Raw genomic sequence first — 17,293 nt, 5'->3', positions numbered from 1 at the left:
GTTGGAAGAGACCTCATGGGCCATCCAGTCCAACCCTCTGCCAAGAAGCAGGAATGTTGCATTCAAATCACCCCTGACAGATGGCCATCCAGCCTCTGTTTAAAAGCTTCCAAAGAAGGAGCCTCCACCACACTCCGGGGCAGAGAGTTCCACTGCTGAACGGCTCTCACAGTCAGGAAGTTCTTCCTCATGTTCAGATGGAATCTCCTTTCTTAGTTTGAAGCCATTGTTTCGCATCCTAGTCTCCAGTTGTATGCTGTATGTGTATGCGTTAAATGTGTTTGTCAAGTGTTTTGATATGTCCGTTGGGCTAATCATTAACATGTACTACAATAAGGTGTATAAATTACTTTCATGTTTAGATTTGGGCTTCATCTCCAAGATTACTCATTATTCATGTAAATGGAAATACAGATGTTCCAAACTCCCAAATGCGTATGGTTCTAAATATTTTGGGTAAGGGATACTCAACCTGTTTTGCATACACCCCATGCTAGAAGAGGGGGTAATTTGTCTAACTTGCAAGGGATATACATCTAATCAAAAGCATCCTGTATTTGAAGTGCTATCCTATTTGAACCAACGTGTTTCTTATCATTCAGGAAGGGAAGCTTTCAGGGGTCTTGAAGTTGCTCACCATGTGTTTACAACTGAGTTGCAGACTAAGCCAGCACAAAAGGTCCTCTGGCTTTAGTTTTCCTTCATGTGTCAAGATGTATTCTGCTTTGTTTGTGTAATCTGCCTTCAACTCAAGTCCGACCCAATTGTAGGCTTTCATGGCAAGCACTGTTCAAGGCAGGCTTCTCTTGACCTCCTCTAAATCTGGGAGAGTGTGACTTTCCTAGGTGGGTTTCTTTGACTGAGTGAACATTTGAATCCGGGTCTCCCTGAATATTAGTCCAGCACTGAAGCCACTATATGACACTGGTTCTGCATTTCTGGTAAGTTGGAACAGCTGGCAACCCTAGGAGTGAGGGTAGGCCAAAGAAATGAGACCATTCAATGTGTGTGTCTGGTGGTCGGGGGTGACTTTACAGAGGACATTGTATAAAATTAATATGGTATGTGTAATTGTAAACAATCTTGAGTTTTGTTTACTGCCCTGTTTTTGTAGGTGGTGCCCCTCTTATCTTTTCCTGTTTCTGCTGTCATCTGGGAAACATATTCTAATAGTCCCTGCGCATTCCCCTTCACGGCCGCTCTGTGGCGTTCCTTCCCACCCCCCTGCCTTCGCCAGTCCTGCTCAGCTTCCTCCTTGCAGCTGCAACAGACTGGACCCGAATCTTGTGGCTTCCTGTCTCCATCCTGTTTCTTGCCGGCAAACGCCCTCGGCTCCCCTTCACCACTTCCTCCTTTGCTGTGCCGTGGTCAAGCCCTCTTTTGTTTGTAAAGACCTCTGGGCCAATTACTCCACTGCTTTCTGAGATTGTTAGCAAATGTGACCTCTGCTACGTGTTGAGTCGTACTTCTTGCGGTGCAAGGGGTTCCTTAAAAACTGCTTTATGGTAACTGATGGAACAAAATCAGGGTAAACTCAAGTAGTAATTTCAGGGGTTGGAGGGGCATCAACATTTCAGCGCAGAATGTTGTACAGAACATGTAAGACTTTATTGCACAGAGGTGGTGAACTAACATAGCGTCATCTTTGGTTATGATCCCTATCAAAGGATGTTGTGTGATACTAGTTGCCAGTATCTTTATACCGGCGCCATTTTAAACTTTTCAAAGCTAAACCAATTGCACAAATGCTGTATGGAGCCCAGCTTGACCCCTCTCCAAATTATGCCCCACTCGAGCATGTTCAATCAAAATTCCTAAGATCAGCTCTACAGGTTTCCAGATGTGTCTCTAATGCCACTCTGCGATTAGAGACAGGCTTCGTAAAAGTGGAGGTGAGAGTATGGACAGCCATTCTCAACTACTGGCCATGCCTGTCCTTCTCCCCATGTGGTCTTGCCCCTCTAACCAAGAGGGATGACTTCCAGTCCACATGGACTAAAACAGTGGCAGTAAAGATCACAACACTAGGTTTCTACCAAGGACAATTGCTAAGCATGAGATGGAACCAAGTCAGGGGTCTCATTAAGCAACAGATCCTGGACATAGAGCGCCAATCAGACCTAGCCCACTACCCAGCCTTTATTGTTAGGGAAACCAATAGATACCTCACTGCCCCCATGGCGTACCTAACAGACCTGGAGGTGCTCAAACCCTGAAGGGCTTTTACACGGGGACTGTGGCGCAGCTTGCTGGGAGTCAGCTGCATTAAGATCACTACTGACTGAAAGGTCATGAGTTCAAAGCCAGCTCAGGTCGGAGTGAGCTTCCAACCAATTTGTGTAGCTTGCTGTTGACCTTTGCAGCCCAAAAGACAGTTGCATCTGTAGGAAATTTAGGCACTGTTTATGTGGGGAGGCTAATTTATGACGCCATAAAAATCTCCAGCAATCATGCAAAGAATGAGGAAGTACTTCATCAGTGTCACAGATAGACGGTGAAGCGACAGCTCCCTTGGTGGCCAGAATACCCTCATGAAAAAGCTGGAATGTTAGATAGACTCTGTGTGTCAGTCTATATATGTTGTGTGTCTATGGCATTGAATGTTTGCCATGTATATGTACATTGTAATCCACCCTGAGTCCCCTGCAGGGTAAGAAGGGCGGAATATAAATACTGTAAACAAACAAATAAATAAATAAATAAATAAATACCCTGGTAAGATGCCATGCCTTTCGGACTTGAGGGGAGGTATCGGAAGACCCTCTTCAGGAGAGATTATGCCCCTGTGAGTCTGGACACATAGAAACATCTGAGCATGTGTGTGTTGTCATGCGCTGGGCCTGTGAAAGAGCAAACATTCAATAGAAAGGAAAAGAAGTTGGAGCTCCTGGTACAGCCGTGCCAGCACACTCCTGGCCTAGATTTCTTAATGATAAGACATCTACACCACAAAATTACCAAATTTGATTTGGCGACAAGTCAATTATCAATCTAACAACAATACAATATCACAGATAGGTCTGTGCAAAATAGAAACATTGCCATTTTGGCATAACCTTAACTTTACCTTCCTTACCAGTCCGTCCGGACTTGGCAAGGTCTCCATAACTTTGGCCAAGGGCCACTTGAAACGGGGTGAGGATTTGTCTCTGAGAAGTATAATGTCCCCAACTTTGATGTTGGTTTTAGTGTCCTTCCACTTCCTGTGACTGGAGTTGAGCCAAGTACTCTGCCTTCCAGCGTCTCCAGAACTGGTTGGCAAGAGTTTGAGTTTGTTTCCAGAGTGCTTTGTAAGATCCTTCGGGAACAGGACACATAATTTCCTGCCATTCAGATGTCTTTTGAGTCAAAATGGACGCAGGAGTGAGAAGCTCTGGGTTGTCTGAGTCTGTGATGATGGGCACCAATGGGTGGCTATTTACAATTGCTGTCACTTCTGCCATCAAAGTGACCAAAACATCATGAGTCAAATTCTTACAATTTAAAAACATAGCATTCAATATCTTTTTACACAAACCAATCATATGTTCCCACAGTCCCCCCATGTGAGACGCATGTGGTACATTAAATAGCCATGTAACCTTTTCTGAATTCAAATAACTGTTGACACATATAACTCTTTGATTGCACCAACAAAATGTGTGCCGCAATCAGACCTGATCGTCTTAACAGGTCCCTTGATTGAAATGAACCTCTTTAAAGCATTTAAAAAGGCAGAGGTGTCCATACACTCAATCACCTCGATGTGAATGGCTCGGATAACTAAACACGTGAAGATGACTGCTCATCTCTTGTTATAAACAGGGCACCCATGAGTTCTCCTAGTTGCCACCTCCCATGGACCAAACACATCAACACCAATATGAGTAAATGGAGGGTCAATCTGGGTCCTATCTGGGCAGGCCCGTAGCCAGGATTTTGATTCAGGGGGGGGGGGGGGGCTGAGTTTGATTGGGGGGGGGGTTGAGTCTGAGCGAAAGGGGGTCTACCCTAGCAAACCTTTTGTATCGTTACCCCAATACCCCCATGCATATGGGATATATTGAGTATGGTGATCAGATCATGATATGAATAAACATAACAGTTTAAATAATGCACCAGTAAGTCCTTCTCGCGGACCACCATGAGAATTTGGGGGGGGGGGGGGGCTGAAGCCCCCTAAGCCCCCCCCCCCCCCCCAGCTACATGCCTGTATCTGGGGGTAGTTCTGACACGAGTTGGCTTTGCCAACTGGTTCTTAGCCTCCTGCACGTAACACACTTGTGGATGACACTGCTGACCATCCTTCTGGCATTCACTAACCAGAGGCCTTGATTTCTCAGTGCCCCTTCTGTTAGGGCCCTACCCTGATGTTGTATTTTAATGTGAAAATAACGCACAAATAAAGTGGCTAAATGACCCTTTGGAATGATGAAATGGTTTTCGAAACAGAAAACTTAGATCTGTTTAACCTTCCGCCCACTCTAAGAACTCCCTGAGAGTCTAAAAAAGGGTTTAAAATCTTAACACAACTGTCTTCAGGGAGACTGACTCCCCTTTGAAGGCAGTCGACCTCTCTCTTAAATTTGTCCATTTGGATAGTCCTGAAAATAAAATTTTCCGCCTTAAAAATTTTCCGCCTTGGGGGTTGCCTCCCTTCTTGTACACAGCTAAATGAATGGGTCTGGCCACCATGCTCTTCAGTGTAAGCCAGCTTGAAAAACGTTCAAAAATTGCTGGCTCCAAGACTCCAAATTGCCTGTTGTGCTCTAGAGTTGTGGCTTTGCAGGACTGAACCTCAGGGAGGTCCAGCTCCTCTGTAAATGAAAAAAACTTGCAGAAAGTCAGGGTTAGTTAGGCACTCTGGTCCTGACAGCCAGGTGGAATTTAAAGTCTTGTGTGCTGACGCGCCTCGACTAGCAATATCCGCAGGGTTGTCATCGGTGGTTACATGATGACACTGATCCGGATTGGAGCTTGCTAAAGTGATGTTGATTTTGTTCTTTACATAAACTTTGAATCTTTTGGTGGTGTTCCTCAAATAACCCAACACTATCATACTGTCAGTATGAAAGAAAGTGTCTGAAAATAAATGCCCAGTTTCCCTTTTGATTATTTGAGCTATTTGGATGGCTAGCACAGCTGCACACAGTTCTAACCTAGGGATAGTGGCATTAGATGGAGCAATTTTGGCCTTGGCCATAATGAAACCCAAAGTACAAGATCCAAAGTCCCTTTGTCTGGCGTAGGCCACTGCTGCCACCGCCCTCTCCGATGCGTCCCAGAAAACATGGAGCTCCGTGTGCAAGCTCCGTTGGCTCCTGGCCATGAATTGGCACGGAACACCCAGTTCATGCAGGTTTTGAGCCTGGGCTGCCCAAGAAGACAACAAGTTTTTAATGGTCTGAGGAAGGTCCTGATCCCAGTCCAGTTTGCTTTCAATGACCTCTTGAAAGAGGAGTTTGGCTGTTATCATGACAGGGGCAGCCATTCCCAGTGGGCCGAAAACACCATTAACTGCTGATAACATCTGTCTTTTGGTGTTCACGCTGGTGAACTTTGTGGCCCTGACCGACAAGAGGTCCAGACGGGTGTCCCAAAGCAGGCCTAAGCTGGACTGGGCGCTCACATCCTGGAACAATTCCAACATGTTGTTTTGCACCAAAACCTCAGTCGGAAAGGCCCTTAAAATGTCGGTGCTGTTAGAGTTGATCTTGTGCAGCCTGACGTTGGCCTTTTTAAACAAAGATTGACATCCTTCACTGTACTAACTGCCGACTCTATGGAATCAAACAACACAAGCAGGTCATCAACATAAAAGTTCTGGTTGATGACTTAGGTGACCCGAGGGTCAAAGGAATGTCCAAATATTACAGCAGTCTTCTGCAGGCAATAGTTGGCCACAGCAGGTGATGGAGTATTTCCAAACACATGGACCTGCATCTGGAAGGCTTTCACACCCACCAGAGCCTGGGTGTCTTCAAACCATAAACACTTTTTAAAAAATTCTGTGCTCTGGTGTGACCAGGAATGCATAAAACATTTTGAAGATGTCAGCAATGACAGCATACTTTGATTGCCTGAATCTTAGTATGACTCCGATGAGGCTGTTCAGAAGATCTGGTCCCTTCAGGAGCACATTGTTTAATGATATGTCCTTGTATTTGGCGCTGATGTTAAACACAATGCGCACCTTTTCTGGCTTCTGAGGATGAGTCACTTTATGGAATGGAAGAAACCAAAGTTTCTCTTTGTCTGAGCCAGGGCTGGGTGACTCAGCATATCTTGCTATAAACATGTTGTCCATGAACTGAACGATTTACTGTTTAGTCTTGGGCTCACGCTGCATCTTGCGTTTTAAGGATTGCAGACTTCTCTGCTACCTGCCTGTTAGAAGGCAGGGTAGGCCAGTTTGCTTTGAAGGGCAAAGGGGCGATCCAATTCCCTTCCTTGCTAAGAGTGACCTCGGAGTTCATGATGTCCAAGAAGGCTTGCTCATCTCAGGAGAGCGCTGTGTTTTCATCATCCCGAGAAACATCAAAGATGGATGAAAATTCAGCTGTAACTCCTAGGCAGCAAACAGAAATGTGACTGAGGCAACTTTGCATGAGGGTGACTCTGCCACAGCTGAGAGTGTTTGGCTGATCTGGACACAGCAAAGACAGAGGATGCATCGTGTCAACACATATAGGTCCCTGTATGGTCCATCCTAAGGGAGTCTTCTGTGCCAAAGGTGCACCAGGAGGGCCTCTTTTCAGCTCTGATGCTCATCAGGCTTGGGCAGTTGGATCCAATGAGCAGAACTATATTGACGTCAATCTGAGTCCGCTCAAAGTCCAGGCCTAAATCTACTGCTGCTGCCTCGGCCTCAAGGATCTTCTCCTGTAGCTCCATGTGCTTGGCTTCCTTATTGTAGAAGGCCGCCATTGATGAGGAGCTGCTCCTTGAAATAGAAGACGCACCTCCCTGACTATTCTTTGCACTTAAGGCTTTTGGGGCATGCTTAAGGAGCTCAGAACTCACACTATGAGTGGCTGAAGCTTGACCATCTTTGTCCCTTCTGGGGGAGGGACTAAAATCAGCTACATGAAACAGGTGCGCATAGCTAGATTCCTTATGCTTAACACTGTTTAAGAACTGAACTGCTCTAAAATTTGCTTCTTGGCTGTTTATTTGCTAAGCACCTGGGTGATGTCATCCACTAGGCCTCTCCACTTATTAATCAAGACTTTGAGATTTGCCCTGATGTCCTGAGATTCCCTTAGGTCCTCAGACCTCTTTAACTGACTATCAAAGTCAACAATGGAAAGCCAGATGCTTTCAGCCTTATCTGTGAGCCGAGTCTCCTCTAGCAAAAGCAAATCTAAGGCCTTTTGGGTTGGGTGAATAGATCTTTGGGATTGCAAGCTATAGGCGTTGCCTTCAGACTTTACAAAACTTGAGGTGTGAGCCAAAATGACAAATTAAGCAAACAGTATAGCAATGCAGTTACAAAGCACACTCAAAACTTATCACTTTAAGGTAGAAAATAAAACACAGCAGCAAACAACAAATCAGGTGCACATTAAACACTTGCTGTATGGCTAGAAATGCCAAAGGGATCACAAAAACCCCTTTGCAGACACCTGAAAGGTAAATGTAGCAAAGCTGTGCAGGCTTGCTTCTGAAAAGGGGGGAGAAGAACTTGCTTCTATTGCTGGGACGAAATGTAGCAACTTTGCTGTGGAAGCTTGCTTCTGGCTACTGGAGACTGAAACTCTTGCAAATGTAGCAAAGTTGTGCAGGACATAATGATAATTGATGGGTCATTGGCCCTATTATTGCTAACCAAGGGAAGCCACGTTATTGCAAAATGCATGGAACTTTGGAATACATGCAAACACTCAATAGAAAGGAAAAGAAGTTGGAGCTCCTGGTACAGCCGTACCAGCACAATGTGCTTCTTCAGTGCATGTTCTACAGAGACCTTAGAGAACTAATCTCATTACAATATGTCTTCCAAAATATCCAGAGCACACTGAAAAATACTACTCCACCCTGCTGCTTGTGGTCTCTAGCACAACAATAACTTACAGTGTTGTTAAGTTTTGTGCTGCAGCACTTAAAGTTAGATGGATGATGGTTGACCCCACAAGGCAACACCCCATTGGGACTGTAATTAGAGCATCCTGTTACAGCTGAAATGCTACTAGATTTGTAATGTGCCCCTCCCATCTCCTTTAATACCCCTCCCCCATGCTTTGACCCTTCCTATCAGTCTTCCCCCCCCCCCCTCAGTTCCATACCTGCTACATTAACCTGTGTTTTAACCTGTCATTTTAAACTGTTTTCTAATCTATTGTCGAAGGCTTTCATGGCTGGAATCACTAAGTTCTTGTGGGTTTTTTCGAGCTATATAGCCATGTTCTAGAGGCATTTCTCCTGACGTTTCGCCTGCATCTATGGCAAGCATCTTTTCTAATCTGTTTTTAAATATATATTTTTTCACTGGGGAGCTGTGTTTTTCCCTTCTAGGGCTCTTGTGCCCCGCTGGTCTGTGACCGAATAAAGTGTTGATCCTGGATTCATTGCTGAGCCTGGAACCCCAGGTTTTGGTGGTGGCCAGGGGAGCTTTTGCACAGTTAAAACTTGTGCGTCAGCTGCACCCGTACCTTGGGAAGTCTGATCTGGTTACGGTGGTCCACGCTCTTCTTACATCCCAAATAGATTACTGCAATGCACTCTACATGGGGCTGCCATTGAAGACAGTTCAGAAACTCCAGCTAGTCCAGATTGCTAACTGGAGCGACATACAGGGAGCATACCACCCCCTTGTTGTGTCAGCTCCACTGGCTTGCCGGTCCACTTCCGAGCTCAATTCAAAGTCTTGGTTTTGACCTATAAAGCCCTATACAGTTCTGGTCCAGCTAACTTGTCTGAACACATCTCCCTCTACGTCCCACCTTACATTTTAAGATAATCCGAGGAGGCCCTGCTCTCACTCCTGCCAGCGTCACAAATACGTCTGGTGGGGATGAGAGACAAGGCCTTCTCAGCTGTGGCCCCCCGTCTGTGAAACTTGCTTCCCACTGAGGTAAGATCGGCTCCGTCCCTCCTGTCATTTAGGAAGAAATTGAAGTCGTGATTCTGGGACCAGGCTTTTGTACAACAGACATAGATAGCACTTTGGACATGGAATTGGATATGGAATTGACTGGAATGATGTTACGGCTTTTAATAGTGTTTTTACTGTTTTAATGAATATTTTACTTATTGTTTTAATTGTTATTATATTGCTGTGTTATGTAGTGGCATCAAATTGCTGCCAAATGTAAGCCGTCCTGAGTCCCCTTCGGGGGTTGAGAAGGAACGGGATAGAAATACAATAAATAAATAAATGTTGTTGTTGTTGCTGCTGTCAGTCTGACACTTCCCTGTGTTAAAGCCATGGGGCTATTGACAGGTAAAGCTCATCCATAACCCCTGGTCGGACCACAATCCTGGGAAGTGCAGCATTACACAGTTGCAGCATTGTAATCATGCTCGCTGTTATCCCGTGCTGCTGGACTGTGCAAAGCCACCTGCCACCATGGCAGTAAGTTGCCAATATCCCACATTGCAGGAATGACACAGGATAGCTGCAAGCATGCAAGAATGTCTGTAGGCTTTGAATAAATGAGTGAACAATGAGAGGATGCTCCTCATATAAAATGCTTTTTAAAGGGGGGGGGCACAAGCCGTAGATTTTGTCAATTCTCCTATATCATTTGTATTATTCTTTAGATTGCTGAAATGGACTAGATGCATTGTGAAAAGGATTTGTAAATATGATCCCTAGGACATTTAAAAAAATGTACAAGTGGTTTTCGGGGTGGTGCTGGTGTGAATCACCTCCGTGCCATAAAAACGAATTCTCCCCTTACAGCAGATGTTTTTTCCGTGAGGAAAAATTACAGTTACTATGGGAACTTTGCACCCGTGTATGCTTCTAAGTAGGGAAAATAGCAGAATGTGTGTGAAAGAGATAATTTAAAGAAGAAAAATCCTGTGAAGGGTGTATGCGGATGATGTCTAACTCTGTCACTCCTTTCCACCTGCTACTTAAGGAGGCTGTTCAGGTCCTGAACCGGTGCCTGGCCGCTGTAACGGACTGGATGAGGGCGAACAAATTGAAATTGAATCCAGACAAGACAGAGATACTCCTGGTCAGTCAGAAGGCCGAACAGGGTATAGGGTTACAGCCTGTGTTGGACGGGGTTACACTCCCCCTGAAGACACAGGTTCGCAGCTTGGGTGTGATCTTGGACTCGTCGCTGAGCCTGGAACCCCAGGTTTCAGTGGTGACCAGGGGAGCATTCGCACAGTTAAAACTTGTGCGCCAGCTGCGCCCGTACCTTGGGAAGTCTGACTTGGCCACGGTAGTCCACACTCTGATTACATTCCATATAGACTACTGCAATGCTCTCTATGTGGGGTTGCCTTTGAAGACTGCTCGGAAGCTTCAAATGGTCCAGCGTTTGGCAGCTAGGTTGTTAACAGGAGCGGCACTCAGGGAGCATACTACTCCTCTATTGCGCCAGCTCCACTGGCTGCCAGTTTGCTACCGGGCACAATTCAAAGTGCTGACGTTAGCCTATAAAGCCCTAAACTGTTCTGGCCCTACTTATTTCTCCAAACGCATCTCCTCCTATGAATCGAGTAGGACACTAAGATCATCTGGGGAGGCCCTGCTCTCTGTCCCGCCTGCATCACAGGCGCGCTTGGCGGGGACGAGAGACAGGGCCTTCTCAGTGGTGGCCCCTCGGCTGTGGAACACCCTGCCTGCAGATATCAGATCGGCCCCCTCCCTGTTGGCGTTTCGGAGGAAAGTGAAGACCTGGCTGTTCGAACAAGCATTTGATTAAACAGTGTAATTGAACATAGGAATACGGAATAATGGATGATGAGACTGGATTCTGATTTTACTGTTGAGGCGCTAATGATTGTTATACTGATGTTTAATAATTTATGTTACAATTGTTTTTAATTGCCCTATACTTGTCTCGTGATGTTTTGTATCAATGAACCTGAGGGCTGAGAAAAGCGATATATAAATAAAGTAAATAAATAAATAAATAAATAAATAAATAAAATCCTGTGAAGGGTGGGTGCATAATGCGTAGGGGGAATACTATATGCCAACTTTCACTTCTTTTTGGACTTGAGATGGGGAATAGATGAATAGAGAGAAATATTTCCCACACACACACATATGGCTAATTGCTTTTGAAACGCAAAAGTTGAGCTATTTCATTTTATTCTCACAATGCCACTTTGGGCATTGCCCTCATGTTTTGGATCATTCCACTATGTTCAAAAACTCCAGTTCATTAGCAGAGATATCAGCAAAGACAATGGCTTAGTGGTGATGTTGTTGTTTATTCATTCAGTCTCTTCCGACTCTTCGTGACCTCCTGGAGCAGCCTACACCAGAGCTCCCTGTCGGTCACAGCCACCCCCAGTATCAAGAACATCAAACAAGCCCCAACGTTGGCAATCTTTAGGAAGAGCCTGAAGACCTGGCTGTTCCAGTGTGCCTTTCCAGATTAGGAAACTCCCGGCATCATGTCCCAAATGCACTTTATTAGAGACTAGGATTTGCACATTGCACCTACCTCCAAAAATCTCAGCACTTTTAAAATTTTATCCATTACACTTGGCCTGGCCTTTAGGTTTTTAAATGCGTCATGGTGTCATTGTTTTTAGATTTTTATTGTTTTGCTTGATGTTTTATTATTTGCTTATGAGTTTTACTGTTATATTTGTATGTTGTTGTTTGTTGGCAGCCTTGGCCATTGTAAGCCGCATCGAGTCCTTCGGGAGATTTTGCGGGGTATAAATAAAGTTAATAATAATAAATAATAACAGATGGAATAGGGTTCAGCTGGTTTTCCCTGTGATAGGCAGTAAGAGCATCTAGAGCTTTGGAGAGCTTCTGTTCAACCATCTCAAAGCTCCCTGCTTGAGCGGTAATGGCACGATCATCTGCATAGACGAAACTCTCTGTCCCTTCTGGCAGTGGCTGGTCATTTGTGTAAATGTTGAACATTGATGGAGCAAGCACGCTCCCCTGAGGCAGGCCGTGCTTCTGTTTCTGCCATCTGCTTCTCTGGCTCTGGAACTCAACAAAAAAGCTCCTGTTTTGTAGCAGGTTTCCTATGAAGTGGGTGAGATGGTAGTCCTTTGTGATATTATACATTTTTCTCAGGAGGAGGCGGTGGTTTACAGTATCATAAGCCACTGACAGGTCTATGAAGACAGCTCCTGTGATCTGCTGCCTTTCAAAGCCATCTTTGATGTGCTGAGTCCGGTTCAGTACTTGCAATGTGCAGCTTTTGCCTTTCCTGAAGCCAGCTTGCTGTGGAATCAGACACAGGGAATTGGTTGTTTATTCGTTTAGTTGCTTCTGATTCTTGGTGACCTCCTGGACCACCCCATGCCAGAGCTTCCTGTTGGCCATCGCCACCCGCAGCTCTTTAAAGGTCAAGCCAGTCACTTCAAGGATGCCATCCATCCCTCTTGACCTTGGTCAGCCCCTCTTCCTTTCCCCTCAGCATCATTATCTTCTCCAGGCTTTCCTGTCTTCCCGTTATGTGGCTAAAGTACTTCATCTTTGCCTCTAATATCCTTCCCTCCAGTGAGCAGTTGGGCCTTATTTCCTGGAATATGGACTGGTTGGATCTTCTCATGGTCCAAGGCACTCTCAGAATTTTCCTCCCAATACCACAGTTCAAAAGCGTCTCTCTTCCTTTGCTCAGCCTTCCTTATGGTCCAGCTCTCACCTCCATAGGGGGATATCATTGCTTTAACTATGTGGACATTCATTGCCAGTGTGATGTCTCTACTCTTAACTGTTGTATCAAGATTGGTCCTTGCTCTCCTCCCAAGAAAGAAACGTCTTCTGATTTCCTGGCTTCATCTACATCTGCAGTCATCTTTGCATCTAGAAATACAAAATCTTTCACGGCCTCCTTTGACTTTTTCAAATAACCTGGGCAAGCTAGTGCTAAAATAAAAAATGAGTTAGTCTTGTGGTACTGCCACATTCTTTCTCCCCTTTCCTGCCTTTCCTTCTTTTTCCTGCTTCAAGCGACTAACACAGTTACTTCCCTGAATACTTCTAAGAACCCAAGTTTTCTGTACTAAGAGGGGTTCGCATACACCTCATACTCTGTCCCCTGCCATTTGACTCTTGGTTGTCATGTTCACATGCTGAATGCTGGCATTTCCTGCCTCACCAGTCCTCTCTCTATGACCATCTGCCTCCATGTGGTTTCCTTGCCAGGAGCTTGGAGCTTGAGTTGTTGGACACCTCCCAAAGACCACTCCATGGCAATCTGCTGCTGCTTCCTCACCAATGTGAGAAGACCCTATTTTATGCACCCAGGTTTATGCTTGCTATTTCTTTTCACATGACACTGAAGGAGTTCCCTACCACTGAGAGGCCATACAATCTTAACTGGATATAGTGTAATAGGATTTGAGAATGGATTTTGATTTACCTTAAAATACTCCCTCATGCATGTAAACTGTGAAGGGAGGGGTGTGTGTGTGTGTGTGTGTGTATGGGGAGTCAACCTTCCTTACTGTTTTGTGTGAAAATACTCTTCATATCAGCCAAGTATCTAATAAGCTCTACCATTAAGCAGAATCAGATTGTTGCTTCAGAAAGCAGATTTTAGATGTCATGAAAGGCAGGAAATTTCTTTTTTTAAAAAAATACTTCTTGGGATTTGGAGAGCTGCCAGTGAGATTTTTGGTCTTGTGCCAAAAAAATCATTTTGGGGGTAATTTTGGTTACTGTGTGTTTTGTTTGAGCTTTTTTTCTCATTGACCAGAGCGTGATATTATGGGAGTGTGTGGAGTGCTGTAGGTTGCCTTTGCTTTATTTTAGAAATAATCACCGCCCAAGCTGGGAGCTTTGAAATAGTTGAACAGAAGCTCTCCGAAGCTTTAGGCGCTCTTACTGTCTATGACATGGAAAATCAGCTGATTCCTATTCCATCTGAAACAGAGACGTGTGCTTTCCATCTTAAGAACAGACAAGCATCTTGAGCTCTGAGGATTACCAGGGAAAGAATCCCACTGGAGCATTGCAGTACACCAAAACATCAAGGAATTACCCTGGACCATTCTCTGATCTACTAGAAGCACTGCTTGAATATCAAGCAAAAAGTGAGTGCTAGAAACAATATCATATGAAAGCTGACTGGCACAACCTGGGGATTACAACCAGACACAGTGAAGACACCTGTCCTCGTGCTTTGCTACTCTGCTGCTGAATACACACGCCCAATGTGGAATACATCTCAGCACATCAAAATAGTGCACGTGGCTCTTAATGAGACATGCCACATTATCACATGATGTCTACGCCTTACCCCGCTGGAGAAATATACTGTTTAGTCAGTATTGTACCACCTGACATCTGCTGGGAAGTAGCATCCTGTATTGAAAGAACCAAGGCACTGACATCTCCGTCCCATCCTTTGTTCAGATATCAGCCAGCATGCCAACGCTTTAAATCAAAAAAATGGTTTTCTAAGATCTACAGAGATACCCGCAGCCAAACCTCAGCAAGCGAGAGTCCAAAAGTGGCAGGCTAAAACCAGGAACCTTAAGCCATGGCTGAGACTGGATGAGTGACTCCCTCCTGGGCACACAGAACAAGGCGACTTGTAAGGCACTGAACAGACTGCGCTCTGGTGCCACGAGATGCAGAGCCAACCTTAAGAAATGGGGCCACAAAGTGGAGTCCATGACATGCGAGCGTGGAGAAGAGCAAACCCCAGACCACTTACTACAATGTGGTCTGAGCTTCCATATGCACAATGGAGGACCTTCTTATAGCAACACCAGAGGCACTCGCAAGTGGCCAGCTGCTGGTCAAAGGACATTTAGCAGAATGCCAAGTTTTTTAAACTTTATTTTTTTAAATACATTACAACTATAAGCTCGGTTTGCTTCTGATACGATAAATAAAAATTTGGAAAATAAAAAAATGATATGTTGGACTATCAGCTTTGAAGTGGAACAAGAAACAAGCTGCAATCAACGGTACAGTGATAGCCACCATTGTGGCTTGACCAATTTTGTGAGACATTAATTATACATCCTTTTATTTTTCAAAACAATAATGAGAAAACTTCCCATTTCTTCACGGGAAACCATGCCAGACAGTAGATTTGGTTGAAAGTTTCATGCTGAATTTTATGCTTCATGGTCAACTCCAGTCAACCCAGAAACAGATAAGGTTCAGTTTGATTAGATTTGGGAAAGTCCAAGATGGCTTGGTCTTACCAGTATAGAATCCTAGAGTTTGAAGAGACCTCATGGGCTATCTAGTCCAACCCGATTTTGCCAAAAAGCAGGAAAATCGCATTCGAAGAACCCCCAACAGGTATCTATCCAGCCTCTGCCTCAGAGCCTCCAAAGAAGGAGCCTCCACCACACTCCGGGGCAGAGAGTTCCACTGCTGAACAGCTCTCTCACAAAGGAAGTTCTTCCCCATGTTTAGGCGGAATCTCCTTTCCTGTAGTTTGAAGTCATTGTTCTGCGTCCTAGTTTAATCCAACTTCCCCCCAATATGTGCTTCCTGTCCTTTACACACAGACCTGGGTCTACCACCATTGCCATGGAGTTATGGTTAGAGTGAGAGCCAGTGTGGTTTAGTGCATTATGACTCTGGAGATAACTTGGGCACCTTATACTCTCTCAACCTCAGAGGAAAGCAAGGGCAAGCCCCCTTGCAACAGATCATGACAAGACATCTATGTGTCAGGATTGCCTTAGTTTAAAAAAATTGACACAAAGGCACACAGTGATTATTAGAGTGGTGACATCTATGTCAATGGAGTGATGCATTTGCTATGAGCTTTCTAAATCCAACTGTTTTGAGGAGGCAGAGAGCTGTGTGCTCCACCTTGAATTTCCTGAAGAAAAAGTTGGATGAAAATGTAACAAATAGGGGAACATCCTGAGAAACTCATGCGCTTTCTGTCGTCCAGGTTTAGGACTCATTCTGATTGCAATCCTCTTTACAGTTATGGGGAAAATGTGTCCAACACATTGGTTTGACTCTTAACAAAATGGTATTGGTTGGCTCCTGAATTCCAATTCTGTAGGGTACTTTTCACACATCAGATGTATACTTTGGTGGTGGGTAAAGGGTGATGAAAATGGGCACGGTCCCACTTCCTGTTCCCATGTAGGACAGTGAGTCCCTGACCAACTTTGGGGTGTCTCATCACCCAGGGGAAAAGTGTTCTTGCCATACATCAAGGGAACCACTGACCGCATAGGGAAGCCGATGAGGAAACACAACATACAAACTATCTACAGACTCACCAAGACAATCCAACAAATGCTACGTTCAGCAAAGAACAAGAGGGATTCTCTCACTTCTTCAGGAGTCTACCGTATACCATGCAGCTGTGGACAAGTCTACATAGGGACCACCAAACGCAGCGCCCAAACATGAATCAAGGAACATGAAAAGCACTGCAGACTACTTCAACCAGAGAAGTCAGCCATAGCAGAACACCTGATGAATCAACCCGGACACAGCATATTATTTGAGAACACAGAAATGCTGGACCACTCTCACAACCACCATGTCAGACTACACAGAGAAGCCATTGAAATCCACAAGCATGTGGACAATTTCAACAGAAAGGAGGAAACCATGAAATGAACAAAATGTGGCTACCAGTATTAAAAAACTCTAAAATTACAACAGCAAAACAACAGAGGGGAAACAATCAGGCACATCTAATCACCTCTCAACAAAAGATTGCCCCAGGCACTGCCAGGCCATCAAATGTTAATCAAGGTGGTCTGTTGGAACATTCACACCTAGCTCCAACACACAAGACTTCTTTGCCCCACCCTGGTCATTCCACAGATATATAAACCCACTTTCCTAGTTCCAGTAGACCTCACTACCTCTGAGGATGCTTGCCATAGATGCAGGCGAAACGTCAGGAGAAAATGCCTCTAGAACATGGCCATATAGCCTGAAAAAACCTACAACAACCTTGTCTCACCACTGTTTTAAATTCTAGCAATGGCATTGATACTCCCATCATCCTCCAAGATGTGTCTCTAGATGTGTTGGACTACAAGTGGCACATACATCATGGGAATTGAGGATGATGGCTGGCTGGAGATGGTGAGAGCTAACGGCCAATATTTCTTTCTTAACTCTGAGATAAAGATCTCCTAAATCTGTCACCTTGGAATCAGCCTCAGGGCTTGCTTGTGCATAAACCCCGGATTTCTGTTCTTGCCTAGTATT

The 17,293-nt window shown here is 44.9% G+C and overlaps 1 protein-coding gene across 3 annotated transcripts in view; it reads left to right on the top strand.

The window, feature by feature from the left end:
• The window catches only part of LOC132780600 (proto-oncogene tyrosine-protein kinase Yrk), a 136,274-nt gene that overhangs the window by 25,278 nt on the left and 93,703 nt on the right, over positions 1–17,293 (top strand). The window lies entirely within an intron of this gene.

This window comes from Anolis sagrei, chromosome X, assembly GCF_037176765.1.
Source record: "Anolis sagrei isolate rAnoSag1 chromosome X, rAnoSag1.mat, whole genome shotgun sequence".
Classification (NCBI taxonomy): domain Eukaryota; kingdom Metazoa; phylum Chordata; class Lepidosauria; order Squamata; family Dactyloidae; genus Anolis; species Anolis sagrei.
Note: the sequence above shows the minus strand (reverse complement) of the source record. Positions and strands in the feature narration are given on the sequence as shown.